General features: G+C 36.3%; 1 protein-coding gene across 8 annotated transcripts in view; it reads left to right on the forward strand.

Moving 5' to 3' along the window:
* The window catches only part of LOC128016556 (unconventional myosin-IXAa), a 112498-nt gene that overhangs the window by 30438 nt on the left and 59652 nt on the right, over positions 1-22408 (forward strand). The gene's annotated exons all lie outside the window — the stretch shown is intronic.

Consider the following 22408-nt stretch of genomic DNA (forward strand, 5'->3'; position numbering starts at 1 on the left):
TCTCACATTACCTTTGCTGCAACAGTCTAGTAATTGAGATCCAAAAAAAAAAATAAAAAAAAAATACTAACAACCAAAAACAACCTTTGACACATTTTTTTCACTGTGAAACTTAACTGGATTTCCTTGCTTTCTTAAATTGAGTAAACATTGAGTCTTAAATTTCACCCACACACACACACACACACACACACATACACACAACCCTATTCTTAGCAGTTTTTCAAAATGTAGATTTTTTGAAAATTTCATGGAAACCAATGTTTGTGGGTGCCAACACAAGTCCTAACAAAAAATGTACATTTGTGACCCTAAATGGAAAAATATTTGCAAAAATCACAAAATACTCAGTTAAACCACTATTTGAAGCAGTTCAAAAATTGACTTTGGGTTAGAATGATCCGAACCCCACAGGAAGGTTACTGTTGCTTTTCATCAATTAATAGGTTTGAGCTTAGACCTGATCTTTATTAAACCTTACGTTCTGTCGTAACTCAGTCTGACGTGTCGAGACATTCTGTCGGTTGCTTGGCCGCTGTTCCTGTCATGTCACGCTTGGTATCTGTATATTAAATACCAAATACGTATGTGGTTGGCTGTGATTGTGTTAGTACATGCAGCATTTTCCGTTTCAGTCTGAACAGAAAAACTTGTCACGCCAACGTGTCATTTGTCTTGGTGAGCCTTTTGAATCCTGAAGCATTACCTTTGAGGTCTGAGAGCCATTCTCACTTGGGCCTGTGTTTGAAATACTCAACGTCACACCTTTAATAAACCAAGATATTGTGTTGTGTGCAGTTGTCACATTCTTTGATTTGCTTCAAGTTTTGTGGGTTTTGTAACCTAGATAACCCCTTTGAGTGATGACAGTTTAGAAAGGCATACAGTAGGTCATGCGATACAATGCGATAGCCGAAAGAATGGGTTTTAAAGCTGCTCTTGTGGATTCCAGTGATGCCAGTAATTCCACACCAAGAAGCACATGATGCTGTTTTGATAACATTATCAAAGTTACTGTTGTTAGTGCGTTTCTGTGTGTAGTTTACTGGAAGGGTTTTTTGTTACTGGAGGAATGAAAGGTTAAAAGTCAGAATCAAAAGAATTTGTTTGCAGGCATTTATTAAAGTGTACTTCAACCATAAGAGGCCATGATATAATCAATGCAATGGCCTTTGTAGCATAATCCTTTGTTATGTTGTTGTCGGCATTTTGTTTTAGACACTAATGTGCAATAAATAAGTATATTCATTATTATTAATAATTACAGAAAACATAAACCTCTTTCTTCCAAGTAATATAGTTCATTATTTGGCAAGACTGTAGATGCAAAGCTTCACTAATGTAGTTACTATTAATGTTCCACTGATGCTGCTTCAATCAGGCTTTAGTTATATAAGTGTTTTCCGTGGTCTGTTTTGAGATTTAACACTGTTTAAGATTTTTGATCTCAAAAATCTAAATATTTATTGGTTCAACTAAAGTGACAGTGTCAAAATATTCACATAAGTTAATTGAGCCGACTGACATTTTTGACCTTTTATAGGGAAGGGATACATGTAGTTATGATAATGAATTAAAATCTTGTCACCATTGTTAAATTCTTTCTTCTGTGGAACATACAAGGAAATGTTTAGCGGGATGCCTGAGGTTCTTTGTTTATACAAGACTGGATCATTCAAGCTCCAAGAAGAAGAAGAAAACTACATTTCTAGATTCATATTCTGGTTTCATATTCAAAATCAAAACAGACTAGTGATTGACAGCTTCCAGTTAGCTTCATTGTATGGTAAAGAACAGCTTGAACATTCTGCTCAACATCTTCTTCTGTGCTCCGTGGAGGAAAGAAAGTAAAATAGATTTAAACTACTCAAGGGTGAGTAAATGATGACAGAATTGTGTTTTTTTTTTTTTTTTTCTCGGTTGAGACTATTTTGGAAAAATTTTATGTAATTGTTACTACATCAAATTTTAAGGAGACACTTTCTCATTAAAACTTTTGTGGCACAATTCCTGATGGCAGGCCTTCTTGCACGGCACATGTGCAATATCTCACTTCTTACTAGTACGCAATGAACTGAAGTTGTTGTGTCCAATTAGTGAGACACCTAAAATGTGCAGTGCATGCTGGTTGAAATGGAATTGTATTTTTCTATTTCAATCTAATACACTTGATATAATCCAAATTTTTGACTTGCCGTCCACATGCTTTCAAAAGGCTAATGTTTAAGCATATGGGTTAATGGCCAACCATCTGGCACAATTGACTGGCTCTTGAGTGGAGAGGATGGGCTTTAATTGTTTGTAGAGTGAGATTGTGGATCTGCTCATTACTGATTAATGCAGAGCGTGTGGATTAGCCGAGCACACAGACGTCTCTTCTTCTTTATTCACATGGAGGTGACACATCTGTCATTCTTTCTAATGACAAGACTGCCAGTTTATACACACACTCATTGCCTGAAGCTCTTTAAGTGCAAGGGAGTTAAGGCTGCTGTACAAGTGTGTAGTATTAATGTTTTAATGAATTTGTCCGAAATGAGTGATACCTAAAATTAGGTGGCTTGTCGAGATGTATTACTTTAAGTTATAATGAGTATAAATAATAATATGTATTACTTTTTCCCATGGACCTACACTGAAGGTGGAGAACCTAAACATATTTCGATCTAGTACCTTACCTTGAAGCACATTGATGTGATGCAGCCTGTTCTTCAAAGCCTATCACAGAAGTTAAGACGTTCATGTAGGGGTGGGAGATATCTCTATTTAAAATATATTGAGATATTTTTTAAACACGATATGGATTTTGACATATCGTATATATCAATATATTGTTTATATTTAATTCTGATTCCGCCACTTTGTTTGTTTGCCTTCTCTGTGCTGTGCTCGCCCCCGCTCATTTGCCCCCCGCTTTTGTCCTAACTCCCCTTGCGTGTACAGAACTAGTCAAAAAAAAAAAAAAAGGACAACTGGCTCCATTATATGGAGATACTTCAGTTTTAAGGCGACGCGCGAACAGCAGGCAGATGTCTACTGTAGGGCCCTATGATTTCCGCAATGCAGAAAACGCGCACGGAATCGCGGAATCCAGTCATAAAAACGGAATTTACAGTTTAACGTGAAATGTCACTGAACTTGTCCAATTTTGAATGAATTAATTAAAAGTAGGTCATTGCACTTACATCAAATCACGATATGGACTAATATCTGCAAATATTAAGCCGGAAAAGTCTATTTAAATATGAATCCTACATGTTCTGCGTGTCTGTGTTAATGAATGGCACAGAAGCGCAGCTTCCTTCATTAACTATACACACACTGAAGTGCGCGTGACGCTCGCGCTGATTTCATCATCTGTCGTCTCACTAAATTAGGACGTAAACGCATGAAGAACATCTCCAGAACTACTCTGAGAGTCTCTTCATGAGCATCTGACCGTTTGATTTGAGTAAAACTAGCGTCATATATCACATCATAGACTGTTGGATCACATACACAGAACTGTAACGGTTCGTCAAATTAAAAGTATTTGCCAAAAATCTATTACTATGGTTAAGCAGAATGTACATAGCCCACTACTACTATTAAACTGAAAGGAACATAATTTTTAAGGAATAATCACACAAAATTTCTTCCATGTTTTATGTTTATTAGTAAATCACCTTTGTTTACCAAAAAAATTAAGTTTGCTTAATTTTAAATAATTAATAAATTAAATGAATGTTTTAAAGATAAATTAAATGAATGTTTTATGCCTTCATTTGATAACCAGAAAAATGTAAATACACAGAATTTCTGAAGGGAAAAAAACATTTCACATAAGGCTATTTTAAGAATTTTTTTAAACTAATTAAGTTGTTTTTATGCATTTAAAACACAGAATTAGGTAACATTAAAACATATGGTGAAGAAAAAAATGAAATGTTTCATAGGGCCCTAAACATAATATTTGGCATATTTGTTTTTGCAGTAGTTTTTGGGGGGTTATTTTTCCTGTAATGATATCGAGATATATATCGTATATCGAGATATAGCAAAATATGTCGAGATATAGTTTCTGCTCCATATCGCCCAGCCCTACGTTCATGTATTTGGAAATGGCAGTAAAGGGTTGCCTGGCGGTACCAGTGTAAGAGCTTTAATTTGTACACCACTTTCTTCTTTTTAGTTGGCTTTTGTAATTGGTATAATCTTCTCCGAAGCTTAACGTTTCTGCTCGAGTGAGAATATCAGTTTCAAAGACTCATCTCATGCTGGCTTTCTGCCAGAGCAGTAGCACTGATAGTTGGGAGTCTGTGTTATGAGTTGGCTAATATGTAGTGAGGATTATTCATCCAACAAACCTTCTGCTGTCATGTTAAAGAGTTGTTGACTCAGTGCCTGGGATTTGTGCACTGCTGGTATCTTTAGTCATAGAAATGTTGCATTGTATTGCTTCAGATGGTTAGTAAAGACTTCAGTTTCATTATTCAGAAATTTCAGTTGTAGCCAGTAGTCACACAATGGGCCTCTGTCAGTTCTTCATTATAGCCTCCATTATAGATGTTGTTTGACATTGACATTTTGAACGGCTTTAGCATAGGGCAGTTTGGTTGCTGATGTCAGTTTTTGGAAATGATGAAGTTGATTTCAGTTTAAGTCAAAGTATTTTTATTGATTCTTTGAAAAAAGAGAGTTGAGGCGAGATAAACAGTGCAATTATAATAGATATAAAGTATTTTTTATATTTTGTTGTTTAACTCTGTCTGTGATATCATTGAGTTTTGATTGTGATTTGATTCTGTATTTTTTAACGATTTTTGATGTTTTGAAAGAGCGACAGAATTAAAAAATTCACTCGTTTTTTGCTTTTGGTGTGAGAGCGCAAACCTACAAAAGTGACTGTGAATGAATCCGAATAATTAGTGTGGTGTCAAATAGATGAATCAAAATCTCCTCTTAGAACTGAATGACGGAATCAGAAATACAGAATATGTTTGAAAGCATCATCTTATGTTTCGAAAGGTTTCAGTTTTTGTCCTAATAGTACGTTTGAAAAAGTTTCCATAATTATTTTTGCTGTTTGGACTTCTGGTTTGAAAGTAGTTAAATTTTCTGGCCGTTTTCTCTGATGTCATTTTCTACAGTCCAGTTTTTGCAATATGCAAACCTTGGCACAATCCTCAGCTCTGTAGTTCACTTGAGTAATTCAGTGGGTTTAAAGGTATTTGTGTGATTGTGTGACGGTGTGTGTGAGGTAAGGGTCTCTGGGAGTTTGGCAAGCTGCTTGGGTTTGTTTCCAGGCCAAAGTGAGGCTTGGTGTTTTTCAGTCCAATAGAAACATTCCTGCTAGAGCCGTATAAGAGTCAGCCCGGGTCACAGCATGGCCGTTCCTCCTCAGCTGACTGTAATCAATCTTTAATACCTACTGTCATTAGTCTTAATGCGCTACTGGGATTGTTGTGAATTACTGCTAGCACTGGGTGGGGCGGCAGAGTTTGGGGGATTTACTGTATGTTAGTATTCAACATCCTGGCAGAGATGTTCTGGTATGTATTAAAGCCAACAGTATCTTGATCGTTTCTATTTTTTTCATATAAAAATTGTCTGAGCTTTATGAAGCTTCAATAAAAATAAAGTCAATTTTTTTAATAGAGTCAAATTATGTTGATGTGAAATAATCTGAAAGTATTATATAGAAAATATACTGCATGTAGTGACCAAAAAAAAAAAAGGTCATAATTTGTGAATATTTATTGTATCATGTAGATATTGCTTGGTTGCCTTCAGGTATGTCCAATCAATAAATGCAATAAATATTTATAAGAAATCTTGTTGTCTCAAATGTAAATTGAACACAGATTTCATCAAAATTAGACTGAATCTTCATGACATTCTCCACAGATGTGATTTGAGCATGGCAGTGTGCAATGCCACCTCTCACATGCATGGCTTAGATTTGTCATGTAGGGTCAAAGCCATGTGGGATCTTCAGTGGTAAGAGTGAAAGGGTTAATCCAGCTCTTTTGTGCTGAATCTGTCTAATCATTTAAAATCACTTTGAATCAGTCCTCCATCGAAAACACTGTGCGGTTCTGATAAATGCTTATCTGAAGAGCTGGGCATTGTCTAGACTCACAGAGTCTTGACTATCTGTAAGAAGTCTGGTTCACATTGCTGCTGCTTCTGGACAGCCAATCAGATTGAAGAATGCTTTTTTTTTTTTTTTTTTTTTTTATTAACATCAACATTGTACTAGATTACTGTGTTCTGTAGTGGTTTACTAATATAATATAGTAGCTAGTATTTGTTTTGAAGAATTTTGGTCCACCTATTTTCATGGTCAGTATGCAAGCCAACTCGAAAAGCAAGCTTACCAATGGACCCTTCTCACACTTCTGGGATTCTCAGGAGTCAAAGTAGAAGTCATAGTTGGGTAAACTTGTAGTAGTTTACTCTTAACTAAGTATTAACTGTGACTTTTGCAACAATAAACTCTTAATTACTGCTTATTAATAGATAGTAAAGTAGTTTTTAAGTTTAGGTGTGGGGTAGGATTAAGGGATCTTAAATATGGTCATGTAGAATAAGGCATTTATATGTGCTTCATAAATACGAATAAACTAGTTAATAGAAACTGGTTAATAATGAGAATTGTAAATAAAATGGTTACATTTTCATAATTTAACTGCATGGTAATACACTTTTACATTACCATAAATAAATACAAATAAAATCAAATATAAATATATATATATATATATATATATATATATTATATATATATATATATATATATATATATATATATATATATATATATAATATATATATTTTAAAGTTGCTAGATTTGCAGTGTTTATAACTGTGGAAATATGCCATCACAGTCTCTGAAAAATATCCATCCTGCTTGCATTCCCAGGCTTCTTGCATGCCTCTCCGCAGACCTTTGGTCCTGGTGTGGTTTCTCTCCAACACCAAAGACTGTCAGTTTCTCTCACTGCAGTAAATCTTGTCCACTTTGTGTGGTGCTTTCTTTACAGAAACGTTTCTTTTTTTCTTTCAAACATTCTGAAGAAACTTTGCTTTCATACAAGGAAAGAAGGAATTGGAAACACTGACCCTTGTAATCGGAATTGCTCATTGTAGGTCCGACAAAGAAAGTGGCCAATTATTAACTCCTTGAGCTCATTTGTTGTTGGCATGGTTTATTATTGTTGTAAAAGTTATTGTATTGCTGTTCAGATCGGTGCATGAATTGAATTGTTGAACGTTAGATAGTAAACACACTTTCCATGCCAATGAATGGCTTTCTTCTACTAACAGCTGTGCCTTATCTATATAAATCAATCAAGCTTTTCACACCATGTTTTGGAGTGAAGAGAACATGACTATGGTAATAGTTTTGATTTTGTGAATGGTGATGAAGGCTGGTATAAACTATGAGTTGGCTTTATATTGATTGTGTATATTGATATGTTTTTTTTTTTTTTTTTTTCTTTTCACACTGGAAGACATAAATCTCAATGTTAAAAGCATGCTCTATTTTATTGTACAATGTCTCATTTTAAGCTATTTTGTAGCCACAGGAACTTGTAAATTGCACTCATACCATTTGGGAAGGTCACATCCACATTCCAGCCATTTCAACACGTCGAAGTTAAAAATTATGATACAAATGTTTGCATAAAAAAAAAAAAAACATTCTCCCATGATTTCCCCTCATTCCATTCCAGATTTATATAAGCGACTTACAGTGCATTCAGGCTATCAATTTTTACGTATCATGTGTTCCCGGGGAATCGAACCCCCCCCAACCTTGCGCTTGATAACGCAATGCTCTACCAATTGAGCTACAGGAACACTATGCATGTTATGTTTTATTGCTAGACTAAAAAATTAATTCTTGTCTGCTTAGGACATAGTTTAAGATGTAATGTGCATTTAGATGCTGTTCAGATATCCATGTCAACTTTAACCAGCTCTTGTATGACACTTGTCATGTCATTTCCTGTGTGTTTATGGCCTCGAACCATATGAAGCACACTGTCAGTCAGAGGATCAGCATTACCATCCTGCTAAGAAGAAAGCTTTTGTCACTAGGGAATGTTGCCTGCGGTGTAACTGGTGTGACTTTTGAACTGTCCACAACAGTCATCAAAGAAACCGTAATGGTCCTTGTGTTGGTCCGATTCTTCTGTAGTGAGTTGTAGTGTACATTTCATGGGCATTTTACTCTTACGGTTTAATGCAGTGGTCACCAGTTAGGGGATGGCAGTGCAGATCCAGACCCAAACTTTTCTTGTACATTTCTTGTACATTTTTTTTTTCTTCATATTTTACCATGTAGTTCTGAACACTGTAAACATGCACACTAGTTTAGTATGTTTTACATTAAACAAATATTTTGAGATTTTATATTAGATAAATCGGTATCATAAGGTTAGGAAGTATTTTCCATTTTATAGTTAAACCTCAAATTCACCTCAAAACAAAATGAAAGAGATTAATTAGGCTATATTTTGTTTTTATAAAATGAAGCCTATGAAGCCAAGGATCATTACAGTTTTGAACACATTTAATATGTTTATTTTACAAGGAGGTATTAAATTGATCAAAAGTGACAGTAAAGACTTTTACGTTGTTCCTACTTTTTATTTCAAGTAAATGTTGTTGTTTTGAAATTTCTATTCATTAAAGATAAATGTTAATAAATGTTAAAGATAAAAGATAAATCTCTATTATAAATTGAAAAAATATTAAGCAGCATGACCACTTTTAAAATTAATAATAAGAAATGTACGGTAAATTGTAATGAATATTCCCAAATATGTTAGATAAATTTTTACTATAATAAAACCATGGTTAATTTTCGTAAGGGTTGTTAGGGTTCCCTTGAAACATTCTTGTTGTGGTCTGTGCTATTTGCAATGCTTTTTTTTTTTTTTTTTTTTTTATGTTGCGAATATTTGCAGCACATGTGTTGTCAAATTGATGAAGATGTTCTCGTAAATTGTTGGTGCTTTTTTTCTATTGTATTGTACTGTATTTTATTCTATTGTATGTATTTTAATTAAATACATCTATTCCAGGGTGTTGTTTGATTGTCTTTCTTTAGTCTTTTCATTCTTATTTTAGTCTGCCCTCAATACTATATACCTATATTTCTTTTATGCAGGAAGCATAAGTCAAAGATATGCTTCATAGTAATGTAGAAATGTTAAAGTGAAAAATATTTGCATATTGCGTTGTTTGCATTGGCGCTTGCTGTCAGATGTTTCCATACTGGTCACAGAGAGGTCACTAGGCAGATACCTGTATTGCTCAGTAGAACACTAGAGGGAATCCCTGTGTTTGTCTCATCATCACAGATAATCAGATTGGTCTCTTTTCTCAGTTACAAGTGGGATGTTTTACCAAAGTATGTTGGTTTCCCCCTCCCCCAGCAGGCAGCCGGGCCCATGTGATTAATGTGGGCTGTGTTTCTGGTCACCACCTGTTTCTTAGCAAGCAATAGCGCAAAGCTGTACTGTTTACAGTTTCAGACCACACTTATGCAATGTGTGGGCGCCCATTTATATTTAAAGAGATAGCATCCCCCAAAACCAAAAGTTTCTGTTGTTGTTTTCCCACCCTATGCTGTTCTCATGGAATATAGTGTTCTCCTAATATTACCATTACAATAAATGTTTATAGAATGGAACAGCAGCTGTGAAATTCTTCGACATAACTTGTTTTTGTTCCACAGAAGGGATGGCTTGAGTTTTTAAATAATGACAAATTTTTAAACATTTCATTCATGCTCAAATATGGTTAAATTTCAGCAGAAGAAATACGATTTTGAAATAAAAATCCTGTCATCATGTACTCAGCCTCATGTCATTCCAAAACTGGACAACCTTTTTTGTCCACTTCAGCATTGTTTTGTCTCTTTCTTTAGCTCCCTGCAATGAAGGTCATTGATGCCCATTGTTGGTTTTGACCCCATTGACTTTTATTGTACGGTCAAATTATTCGAAATATCAAAAACTGATATTAGAAAAGAGTAAGAAGTCTCCTTTGTATATACACTTTGCTCTTTAATAATTAGTTTAATACAACTCTGTGCAGCTCGCTGGATTTAATTTTGAGGGTAGCGCCCTGCTGTTCAGGGTAAATAGTTATGTTTCTGGTTGGGAAATGTTCCAAACTAAATCGTACTGGTCTGTACAGTTGGACAGATGTTTGTGGACATGATCCAGCCCTGCCCTGTGAAGCCTGATAACATGGCTTCTTTGGATTTCGAAGATATTTAAGGCTTTAGAGGGATACAGTTGCCATTTTCTTTAGAGTTTAAGCCATCTTGAGGATTTAGTTGTGTCTGATAAAGAACTGCAGAAGGAATCTTGCTAATTTAGTCAAATCAGCTGGTAAACCATGGGAGAATTATGATTCTGAAAATATTGCCAGATTTATGGCCATCTGTTTTGGTGACACTCATTGGTGAAAAACTTTGAAAGTGCCACAAATCATGCAAGAAGCATCATAATCTAATTTTGCAGAAATGTCGCCACAGGCAGTTCCAGGTCAAATCTGTCAACTCAGCCACCATTTTGGATGAATTTCCCATTGAGCCCCATCACAGTGCATTATGGGATTCCCTGCTTTACTGAAACTGCTGTCTTGAAAGCAAGACTCCCATTCTGCACTGAAAGATATTACTTTGAGTAGCTTTTTTCCCTTTATAGCTCTCTTTTAGGCCATTTTTTAAAAGCTGTGGGAGTCTTCCTTCCTGGTAAACTGCGCTCGCTTTGAGACATGTCAGGTAGACAGTTTATGGAGATCTGTGGTTTATTTTTCATCTCCTGTCCAATAGGGGCCATGTGCTACATTCCTGGATGTGTTTGGGAAGCTCCTCTTCACGTTCTGCTGGGGTCTGGTCTGGCTTTCTTCTTCCTGCTCCCACACGTGTTCACAGCCGTCAGGGTCTTCAGGCTGTAGCTACAGTTATCGTTTAAACAGTGCTGTAGTTTAAGACCACGGCAATCAATGAAGGAGCTCATTCCTGCTTAATGTGCTGCTGACTAATAGATGAGCAATGTTCTTTAAAACTCCCGTTTACATCCACCAGCACAGTGTTAACAACACACACACCCACACACACTTACACAGGGTGGGAATGGCTCACAGTTGCTTCTCTTCACTAGCACAGAGAAACACTAGAAACATACCTAATGTGTTTGACACTGTCGTTTAATCACTTGCACTTTCATTCATACATGACCGTTACCATGTTGTTTCAAACCTGTATGGCTTTCTTTCTTCTGTGGAACCCAAGAGAAGATATTTTGATGAACATGTTGTCTTGAAGCAAGAAAGTCTTACAAGTTTGACACGACATGAAGGGTATGTTTCATTTTTGGGTGAATTCTCTGTTTAAGGACTGTAATTCAGCATTTTTATTGTTCAGAGACTTTAAGCAGTTTATTTTACATTAAGATGTTCATTTAGACATTGTTTTGAATCAAAATCACTTGGCCTGGTGTTGGGTGACTTGACCCATGCATGAGCTGGACAAACCTGAAGAAACAAAATGTGCTACAGTTGTTATCAAGTCTTATTTGTGACTTGACATAATGAAGTTCAGACTTGACCTTTAGATATTTGATGAAGATTTTGGCCTGGAGATACAGTAGCTGCTACGTTTGCATTACTGAAAAATGAAGCTTCCAAGGGGTGTTATCATGATGGCAAAGTGTACTAACTTGCTTGCTTCTAAAATGACTTCATTGTAGTGGTGGAGAGCCTTACTATAGCATCTCAACAATATGGCCGTTTTCATCATTTGACTGCAGTTTTGCATCGCCAGACCTTTGACTGTCGGCATAAGGTCTGACTGTCTTGTAAAGTGGCCTGTTATTAGGGTAAATGTAACTACATTGTATGTTTAACTAAGTCCCTCAAACACTTTTACGTTTAAGTGTTAACTACTGTGACTGGTTTGCTCTTTTGCTGTACCAGCATCAGAGTCTGGGTGATGTAACAGTAGCCAGAAACAGAAGTGCACTGTGTAGTGGGATCACTGGGGTCAGGCTTGCCCTGGCACCAAACCAACATTGCATGCTCCAAGATGCTACTCCACTGGCACTGTGCCAGAGTCTTGCTCAAAAGCACATACTGGCATAACTCTGAGGACTCCACAGGTCCCATCTGTCTGCTGGTATAATAGAATGTCTCTGAATTATGACATTAACCGTGTTCAGCTGGTCCGTCCTGTTGGAAATTCTCATTGGTCAAGGGATTCCTACAGAGTGTGTTGCAGAAGTTAAAAAGTTATTTTATGCAAAAATGAAAGTACCTTCCATTGCTCGTCTTCATGTTGTTCCAAATCTATAAGACAACTTTAAAACACAAATTATTATTATTTAAAAAAATGTATGAAACCTAAGATACATATTTTCCTCCATTAAAACGGCAGTTCATCAAAATGCTTCAAAAATGTAATAAATGTAATCATATGAATCAAGCATTAAATCCAAATCTTCTGAAGAACAGATGAACGTGATTAAGAGATTTAATATAGGTTTTTATTCATATAGAAATATGATCAATGCACATACAGTACATAGAGCTGATCAGATATGGTAAGCAGCATGCTTTGGGTCCAGTATGTTGACACACATCGGATTTTTTCCCAAATGTTACCATTACTGTCTCTGCAAGGTGGGCAACAGAACATGGGTCATTTTTTTTGGACGTTTATTTTTACTTTGAGTCAAAAGACATTGCTTGCTAGTTTGCAGATTTTTATCGGTGTACTATTTTTTTTTTTTTTATATATCCAATAAAAAGCTATATGCGTTTGTTAAACATATCGCAATAGTCACTATATTTGTTAAAATTACAATATGGTGCCCTGGTTTTGTTCTTGGAACAGTTGGTGCTCAGTTTCAGTGCTTCACACATGTATACTGTTATCAGATGTTTAGTACAATCCAACCATGCCAGCTTCACAATCCATACAGTGGATGCCGTCTGACACATTGCGGCTGTTGACCAGGGGCAAGGTCACATTTCCCTATGTGAATGGTTCTAAACCTATTATATATTATAGAGCTTTAGAAGAGCTTTAGAAGTCTGAATCCTTCCAAAGGCCAGGGTTACAGACTACTTTCCACGCAGCCATGTCCGCACAGCTTTTAAAGTATATTGAAGTATGTTTCACTGTTCTTTTTTTTTAATGGAAGTAAAAAATATATAAAAATCTTTTGTTCTTTTTTTCTGTTTGGATGCATAGCATTAAACGGGTTATACACACAATTCTGTAGATCCTCTGTGTGACAAAAGCTCAGTGTTAACGGATAGCCACTCTTGGATCCAGTCCACTTGTAACATTATCCAAATCTGCATCATTTTGTGCTATCAGATGTACAGCAGGAGGAAGAATAGTGTCGCTCAGATGGGGTCAATCTGCAGGACAATGTGCTCTTGTTTCTCATAGGCCGTTTGGGCTGGTGGGTGACTAAAGGAATGGAATAAGCTGTGTGAGTGAGTCAGTGCACACGGGCCGGTTAACTGCCTCTAAGTGCTGGATCAATGATTTATCTGGACCACTGCACTTCACAGCTTTGGAAACAGCTACCATGTAAACAGTCACCCCTGTCCTCCTCTTTAACTTCCTCCCACCTTGACTGTTCACTAAGCAATGACCTGTACTCATCATGATATTCCCCCGGGTCCAATTCAGCTCAGCGTTATTCTGAACATGAGCCAGGGACTGGCATATGGTGGAATGTCTAAAGGATATCTCATAATCATTTGTCAAGCATGATTTACTGATATTTAGGAATGAGAATCTCATTGTGGGTGGGCTTATTTGCCTGTAAGCTGCTACCTAATGTAACAGTTATCCAAGGATCCAAGAAACCGATCCATTAAGTCCCAATATTGGACAATAACCTTTATGGAGAGGATATTTTGTGCATCCCACAGTGCTTCAGCATTGTGACGGTGGCTTTTGCATGGGTTAGGAACATTTACATTTTCTTCAGATCTAATTTGATGCAACTAGTTTGCATGTCATTTATAATGTCAGATGTAACATTGAGCACGCTAAACCATTAGTGTTGTTTTAGAAGAGACAGAATGGCAGAGCTAGAGTAGCGTGCTGTCAGAACAGTGGTTTGGGGTCATGCTGTTCAGCTGTCAATAACGCATGGGTTTATTGATGCATTAGCAGAGAGTACAGTCCTAAAAGCCTCAGTCTTCCTGCCTGAAAAGGCAGCAACTCTCTTTTCTGATTAATTGATCATTAGATGCCGGAGCTTTATCAGTTAAACTGCTGGCTGTTCTTTTAAAGTTTGCATAGCACCCATAAAACATTAGCATTGATTTCATGACTCTAAAGTCATTGAAAATGTGTTGTCTGATTTAAAGATAACTACTTCTGTATTGTTCATGAAGGGATATACTGCTTTAGGCCACTGTATAGTAGTGTAGTCCGCAGTGGCAACAGGACACTGACAGCTTGGTCTTTCCTGACTCTATTTCGTATGATCACTAATGGTTCTTGCTATTTGTAGCGTGATGATTTGATCTAAGGTCAGTTAATATAGCTTTTTTTAGGTCCTAATGGACACGTTTCCCAATTTTTAACAACATTCAGCTGGGATAATATGATTTCCTCAACACTGAACCTTTCCAAGAAACCTTATAAAGAGCATAGAGCCGGCTCCCTCAGTGAGTTTTCCTGTGGCCTCTGAATCTGAAGAGTACAGCTCGCTCCTGTTACATCGCCTTGTGAAAACAGTACACCATTGTTTGCTGAGGAATGCACAGAGAATTTTGTTTCCAAAAAAAGAAGGCTTAGCTTAAACCTGACCCCTTCATTGTTTATTATTCACGTTTTGCCATGTTTACTTTGTTTTTGGATCAGAAAAAAAAAAAATCCCATTTTGTATCAAGACAAAATTTTAATTTTGTGAAGATCACTATTGGATAGTTAGGCTTTTGAGAATAATGGCTACATACGCATGAAATCCTGCCTCTCACCCGCTTAGGAAACAAAATACTCTTCCGTAACAAAAGTCAAAAGTCACAATTTTAAATAAGAGACTATCAGATCGTCTTTTTTTTTTTTTTTTTGGCTGTTTTCCTCACATGACTCTCTTGAGATACTTCAGTGGAGCCTGAATTGGGAAACATAATACAACACGTACTTGCATACTGTATTGACCCATTGTGAAAATGTTCATCTTTTTATAGATGTACTAAATAACTTTGTCTAGATCAATAATTGTTCAAAAATACATTTAAAAGGAAATTAATATTTAACATTTTTGGGTGACACAGTAAAAATGTTCAGGGTGTCCTGATTCATAATTTTAAATAAATAATTAAAAATAAACACTTTAAAATGATCAACGCTAATATGCAGTAATATACAGGAAACAACTTGATCTTTTGATACTGTTAGGTAAAAATTACATTCTTTACATGGCAAGGTTGTAAAATACCATGTGGTTAAAACCTGCAAAAATGTATGAATTATTAGTTTTTTTTTATTTCTTTAAAAATAAATGAAGAAATAAAACTTGAAATTTTTTATTTTATTCAAAGTGTAAAAATACTGCATTTGACATCTACATATATTTGAAATGGTATAAATGTTTTTCAAATATTATTTTTATTAAAACTTGGTATGCATAAACCTAGATTTTCATGTTCTTTATCTTGGATAAGTGAGCACCACCCCAATTTTCTTTTTTTTAATACCAAAAAGTTTAACACAATGCTGGAGTATATAGTCCATCACCACTGTCAAATTGACTAGCTAAATATGATTAACATATTTCACTGGATATTTGAGAGTCTCTGTAAATTGTCATTGAGCTCATATGGCTCTGAATCTTGTGTGGTGGCAGCAGCTGTTAGTGGCCACCCACATCCCGGCTCGGTCATCAGTTGTGCTAATTTTAGGCTCTTTACATGTCAGGAAGAATGGTAAACATGCAAACCTTTCATCGGAGAAACCTTGATTAGAATTTGACATAAGTTTCCACCCAAAGCTTAAAAACAAACCCAGCAAACCAACTATTAAACATTTTTGGATCCTCTGTACACCTGTTTTAAAAGAATCCTTCTGTAAATCATCAACAAAGCATTAAAGCTCTCAGGATGAAGTACGCCTGAATTAAGGGCTGGAAACTCTGGCATCTTCTTACCTTCTTTACACCGCTTCATAGCCATTAGAATGACATGAACACACCAGAATCTGTGGTATGTTATATTGTAGTCTTAAGATACTGAGCCTGTTTTTGGCAAGTATCTTTGGTGCTTTAACAAAATGATGATGATGATGCACTCCCATCTTATCACATCTGGACACAAAAGACAAATACACTCTTAAAAATAAAGGTGCTTCATGATCATTATGATCATGATCATTGAAGAACCTTTTTGTCTAAATGGTTCCAAAAAGAACCTTTAGCATCTGAAGAACCTTTTTTTTCACAAAAGGTTATTTGTGGCGAAAGAAGGTTCTTCAGATTATAAAAAGGTAAGAAAGAGATGGTTCTTTAAAGAACCTTTGACTAAATGGTTCCTTGTGGAACCAAAAGTTGTTCTTCTATGGCTTCGCTCAAAGAACCTTTTGAAGCACCTTTATTTTTAAGAGTGCTGTTCATTGACTTTAGCTCAGCATTCAATACAATAATCCCCCAAGAAACTGGTGAGTAAAATCGCTCTACTGGATCTCAACATGCCAATCTGCAACTGGCTTCTAGACTTCCTGACAGAGAGACCATTGTCAGTGTGCATGGGTGGCAGAGCATCAGGCACCATCAAATTAAGCACAGGTGCCCCTCAAGGCTGTGTGCTCAGTCCACTGCTGTTCATGCTGCTCACCCATGACTGCACAACCAAGTCAGAATCCAACCTCGTTGTCAAGTTTTTGGATGACATGACAGTAGTGGGCCTCATCAGTAATAACAACGAAACTTCATACAGAGAGGAGGTGGAACCACGGGTGAGCTGGTGCCACAACAACAGTCTGTCTTTCAATATGGACAAGACAAAAGAGATCGTTGGTGACTTCCACAGAAGGTCAACGGACCATCTTCCTCTGCTCATCAGCGGCTCTGTTATAGAGAGAGTTAGGAGTAAGTTTCTCGGTTTGCACATCTTTGATGACCTCACTTCTTCCATCAACACCAACTCTGCTTTGAAAAACAAACAACAGTGTCTTCACTAGTTTTTCACTACATTTTGATTTATTCATTCAAATTTGGCCAATTCCGTGACATTCTGTGTTGTACTGTAAATTCCATTTTAATGATTCCATGAATCTGCCCTCATTTTCCACAACACAGAAATCATAAGACCCTAAATGTAGTCATTTACAGGTCTGTCTGCTGCAATACTGAACATTTTTCATGAAATGATAGATGCCACTGATATGTGACTCAAATACACAAGACCGATCATCATTCACGTGAACACAGACCCTCGTTTTACATTCCCTGACTAGTTGCTGCAAGGCACCACTGCTTAGACATGGAGCACTCTTGAAATTTGAGTAATGTCCCCCCTCTAGCTCTGTCATGAGGCATCATAAGTCTCTCTTACTGTTTCACACTTAACCCTACCATCCTCTCCCAGACTAACATTTGTTCATTTCTTCACTATAAATGGATGCTACAGACTCTTTAGATTAAGCACTGGTATATCTCACTGGACAATGACTGAATTCTATAATGGGTAGTTAAGATTAGTAATATTTAGATTATAAAAGAAATTGGGATGGGTTACTAAACTTGGACTGGTCAATTTGTTTTAGTTTTTATAAAATGCCACCAGAAATTACCATTCAACGTCCTAAAAGTTTGAAACATCAGCTTTTTCTTAAGGTGGAATAAAATACAAGATTTTTGTACCAATTTTCTGTCGGTTTACTTTCTGGAGAAGTTGATGCTAGTTGCGCAAAGTCAGAGCCAGTCTGTAGATTTAAATAGATTTCATAGAAATCGTGTAGTGTAAGATGGTCACAGAATAATACATTTTTTAGCTTCAGACTAGGGCTGTGCAAAAAATCAAATGCGATTTTCATGCTCATCTCATCAGTAAAGACGCTCCTATAATTAGAAGTATATCTCCAGCACGTGCGTTCAGATCAGGGTTGCCAGGTTTTCACAACAAATCCTGCCCAGTTGCTTCTTAAAAATAGTCCAAAACTAGCCGGGAGGTTCCCCGATAAAAATCAATTCCCGGGGTTAAAATATACATTTTTTGGAAGTGTTGCCCTGGTAAAATTTGCATTTTAGGGGCTAAATATCACGTTATTGGTACTGGGGTTGCTTCAAACCGCGGACATACAAAACAATCGCAGACTTGGCAACACTGGCTCAGGTGGAGCGGCAGTTACTACACAGAGCCGTAGGCCTACCGACAACTAACACAAAATCGCCTGCGATTTTAACATCGATTTTGTGTATATTGTGAGTGAATTGCAGCTCGGTGTAGTATGTGGCAACCGGTGTTGCCAAGTCTGTGGTTGTTTTTCATGTCCGCGGGTCAAAGCGAATTTTACCAAGACAACCTTGCTAAACCTAGCTTTTTTTTTTTATCGTAAGTTTTGGACTAGTTTTGGATTAGTTTTGAGAAGCAACTGGGCAGGATTTGTTGTGAAAACCTGGGAACCTTGATCTGAACGCACGTGCTGGAGATATACTTCTAATTACAGGAGCGTCTTTACTGATGAGATGTGTATGTAAATAGCATTCGATTGTTTGCACAGCCCTACTTCAGACTATGATTCCATTCAGTCGGAGGATATCAAACATGTCTGATATTTTCAGCCAGTTTTAGAACACATCGTTTTAATTTGTCACACATCTAGCAAGACGAGTTTGTGATCTGAACTTTAAAATCTGGTTGTGTGTGGTCCTCAGTCGTTTCGTGTATGATGGACAGTTTTTCCTTTTACAAGTTTATAAGTAGTATATGAGGCAATGTGTTTTAAAATCTGTTCAGAAGTCGTGTCATGTATTCCAGCCTTTTACTCTATGAATATCTACAAGTATGTCACATTCGGTTGATTGCATAATTTGACAATAATTACTTAAATTAACGTAAATACTTTTATTGTATTTCTGTTGTCTTTGTTTTATTAAAAACTGTAGTTGAAGGCACTGATTTTCAGTTTAACGTGGTTAAGGGATGGATTAATGGTAAAATCACTGCAACGTTTACTGTAATGTAACATATTGTGTTTGATGTTTAAGATTGAACACATTTAAGTTGAGAAGTGTTGTATTTTAGATTCAACAGCAGTACACTTCATCAAGGTTTGTAATTAGACCAGCTGTTGCTTCCTGTTTTTGGCCAGTTTTGCAAATGACTAATCTGGATGCACAGATGCAGTTATTTGCATGCCAAGAGCCCCACATAAATACTTAATGCTGGCTGATGTCAGATGTGTGAAGGTTTAACTCGGTGCAGAGTGTTTAATTGCATCCAGAGTTTGCCGTTATGCTGGGAGCTTTGGTGGGGGTTCCATAATTATGAGGCAAACATAGATGCCAGGGTTTCTACAGTGCAGACGTCTGGGTTGTGTCCCACCTTTAATGGTCCCAAAGATCCTCTCCATGTTGCTGGCAGATTTGGGAATATCTGGAGAGAAACACAGGTGCTGTGCTCTCTCGTGTGAAGGGTTTGTTCTGTCAGCTTTTGATCTGGAAGAAATACTACGATCTGTAGCGAAAGCCATATTTCATTTAATGATTTCTTTGACATTTATCTGATTTGTAAAGTGTCATATAATATTACATTTACTTCAGGAAAGCAAATTTTTTCAGCCCCCCCCTCCACAAAAAAAATCTTTAGAAAGGAGTATTTTGCTAAATATATGCACAATATTACATGTTCAACTGGCACAAAAATAAGTTTTTATTTTAGCAACTGTTTACATTTTTGTTTAAATTATGAATTGGTGTAGAAATATTATAGATCAAAAATGTTGATTCAAAAGCTATCTTGTGTTCAAATTAAATGCATTTATACAATTCAGTTTTTATTGGGGCATTGATTATTAAAAATATTTTGATTCATTAATCTATTATTAAAGGGAAAGCTCACCCAAAAATTATTAAAAAAAAAAATTACCCCATAATCTACTCGCCCTCAAGCCATCCTAGATGCACATGACTTCTTCAGACCATTGCAATTGAAGCTGTATAAAAAAAATTAACTGGCCCTTCAGATCTTTATTAGGGCAGTGTATGGAGATTGAGATTTTGAAAACCAAAAAAACCAAAAAAAAAACAAAAGCATCCATCCATCATAAAAAGTGCTCCACACAGCTATGGGGGTTTAATAAATGCCTTTTGAAGTGAATCGATGCATTTGTGAAAAATAACCATATATATAAAATAGGGCCGGGACTTTAACGCGTTAATTGAGATTAATTAATTACACAAAAAATAACGCGTTAACTAAGATTAATTAATTACAGAAAAAAAATTCCCACATTTTTAATAACTTATTTTTGCACCGCAGAACGTTTCTCACTGGATGAGTTTCGGCGGACCGATTATACTGGAGCACCAACTAGCGTTCGCATATCACTGCAGCACATTGAGCCTCAAGTATCACCTCAACGCAAAACATATAGCAGCTAGCGTGGACTTTACACTTTATGTTGAACTATGTATTATTTTGTTGGTGCAACAGTTTATGTTGAACTCTTTATTGTTTTGGCCAAGGTTATTGAGAGTTGGACTTAGTATGTTATGGCCTCTGAAGCAACAGAGAGATGTTTTCTAATAGTCAGTGTTTCCAATGTTATATATACCTATAAGCTTCCTGAATTTCTGAAATTTACTATTTCTAAACTGTTTCTAAATATGCTATTGCTACACTTCATGGCAAAAAATTGCACTGGTCTGCTAGACTTGGTTGAACAAAAATAAACAATATTTTGTTGCTTAAGCTTATGTATTCAGTCATTATTCAATGGTATACTATAAATCCATGTGAAAAAAATTACTTCTCACTGTTCTCAGATCAAATATTTATATGCGATTAAAATGCGATTAATTTCGATTAATTAATTACAAAGCCTCTAATTAATTAGATTAATTTTTTTAATCGAGTCCCGGCCCTAATATAAAACTATCTAAAAACCGTAATCCCTAGTTTCCGGTCGCTGTCATATGCTCGTTTTCGACAAAGTGGCGTTCCAACGGATGTCGTAGAACGTGGCCATAGTGTAAGCTCCAGTGAAAATATGCTTCCCTTGGCCTATATTGAATTGCATAAATATTGAAAATGTTTCTTTATAAATCCTCATTTTGTACTTCTAATTCATGACCAGTGTTTTGTTTTGGTCTCTCCTCTGTACTTCAGCGTTCGTCACTTCTTACCGGAGCTACACACACGTCCTTTGTCATCCGCTGGAACCTCTGGTGATAATATGCTAGTTTTGCAAGAACCACATTTTGTTTACAGCAAAGAAAAACCAGTATACTCTTGGCTTATATTGAAATAATTTTTCTTTACAAATCCTATTTTTTTAGGATTCTGATTGTTACTATACCTACAGTAGAAGTTTCTACATCTATAAAATTAATAAATACACATTTGCTGGAAAATGGTGGCACATGGTGCAAAAAAATTAATGTTTTATAGATAGTTTTGGAAGCATCAGGTAGAAAAGGTAAAAAAAATATCAGAAGAAATGTAATACTAGCCCTGGACCATCAGAACATTCCTGTATTTTTACTACTAATAATAAAGGTTGAACTAGTACAGTGATGCAAGTGATTTTTTTTTTTTTTTTTTTTTTACACAGTATGTTGGGCTGGGTTGGGTTGTGTTGTTGAATCAATGAGGCTCAGTGTGACCCTGAACATACCCGGTCACATACAGCAGCAGACTGAATTATTATTGACCAGAGAGCACTGCATTAGCAGAGCTGCCACTCCCATTACAACAACTGAATGCGTCCCACAGATAATCTAAAGATTATTTAGGCCACTCATTACACTCTCACACTCTGTAGTGCAGCCGTTCAGGGCTTTCTTTTGTGTCTTTGCACTGTAATCCAAGAAAAATGTCCTATTTCTGGTGTAGGCCAAGGGGTGAGTCATTTAGCAGTACAGGACGTGAGTCTTAAACTGAAAGAGGAAATGGGGAAAATGAGTGCTGTTGTAATTTTCTGGATAGTCTGTACAGCATAAAGGTGATGACCGAGTGCCAAAACACTTGGAAAGTAACCGAGCACAAGACTGTCCTAATTACATGATGATGGGCTCATTCCTACTGAGAGTGATTTATAAAGTACAATAAAACATCACACCCAGATATGCTGTGTTTCCTGTGTTTTCCTGTGAATTACACGACCCACACTGAACCTTCATGAATCATATGATCATATGATTCTTATTGCAAG

Source organism: Carassius gibelio, chromosome A7 (genome assembly GCF_023724105.1).
Source record: "Carassius gibelio isolate Cgi1373 ecotype wild population from Czech Republic chromosome A7, carGib1.2-hapl.c, whole genome shotgun sequence".
In the NCBI taxonomy this organism is placed as follows: domain Eukaryota; kingdom Metazoa; phylum Chordata; class Actinopteri; order Cypriniformes; family Cyprinidae; genus Carassius; species Carassius gibelio.